Source organism: Cyprinodon variegatus, unplaced genomic scaffold (genome assembly GCF_000732505.1).
Source record: "Cyprinodon variegatus isolate N-32 unplaced genomic scaffold, C_variegatus-1.0 Scaffold1436, whole genome shotgun sequence".
In the NCBI taxonomy this organism is placed as follows: domain Eukaryota; kingdom Metazoa; phylum Chordata; class Actinopteri; order Cyprinodontiformes; family Cyprinodontidae; genus Cyprinodon; species Cyprinodon variegatus.
The window spans coordinates 14,967-15,923 of NW_015151889.1; the positions used below are offsets into that span (position 1 = coordinate 14,967).

At 44.4% G+C, this 957-nt stretch overlaps 1 protein-coding gene across 1 annotated transcript in view; it reads left to right on the forward strand.

Annotated features, from left to right (window-relative positions):
• LOC107103378 (collagen alpha-1(X) chain-like) overlaps positions 1-957 on the forward strand; it is a 16,777-nt gene that overhangs the window by 5,347 nt on the left and 10,473 nt on the right. The window lies entirely within an intron of this gene.

A 957-nucleotide genomic window follows, 5' to 3' on the forward strand; every position in this document is an offset into this window, starting at 1 on the left:
GCGCTGCCTTGGATATTTGGGCAATTTTGTGCTGAAAGCCCTAAAAAGAAAAGGAGACGACGTATTTGGACAAAGACATGGCTGAGCAAACATGGCTACTACGGTCTGTCAGTTTGACAGAAATAACTCCATTTCACTCATTGCCCCCCCGCCATGCTGCTGGGTTTTCCTCTGAGAGGAAGAAGAAGAAGAAGAATTGCCCACTGAGCGATTTGACCACCTTATGAAGGCCGACTGAGTTTCAAACATGATTGATTTTCTCCCGACCTACGATTCCTGATGGGGAGGTGGTCGTTAGATGCTGATCGCCCCTCGTTACCCCCTGGTCACTACAACACGCACCATCAGGCTGAAGAATTCTCACACGACTGGAAAATCATCCCGAAAAGCGCAAAAAATCGTAAAGTGTACGCCCGGCTTTAGGGGCTCAGATGGAGCACAAAGGTTGCTGTTTCTCCTCTGAACTGGTAGGTTAAATATTGGGTTTCATTAACATTAGCATCAGCATTCATGGACCTGGATTTCCAGCTGTCAAACCGTAGAAAAGGAGCCCAGGCAAGTGCGCCACCTACAGGCTGGAAGGAGTTAAACTTGTAACTATCACCTTTAAGTAATTTGGAAATCAGTGGTTATAATTAGCTCTGTAGCTGTAAAGGAAAAGTCTTGTCATTATTTATACCTAAAACTAATACATTCGCGGGGTTTTAATGAATTTTACACACGTCACGGTGCGGTTAGCCTAGCGCCATTCTCCCCGCTTTACAAGCTAAATCAATGGGAACTACTAGACACATCTGCAATCAACAACAATTATTGAAGATTTCCAGAGGACTTCACCATTGAAATTCACCAGAGCTATAGTGAAACTGACAATGCCTACGTGCATGGCAGCTGGATGCTGGAATACATCGGGTAAAAGTTAAAAAAAAAAGTAGCTATTCCACCTTTCCGATTCCT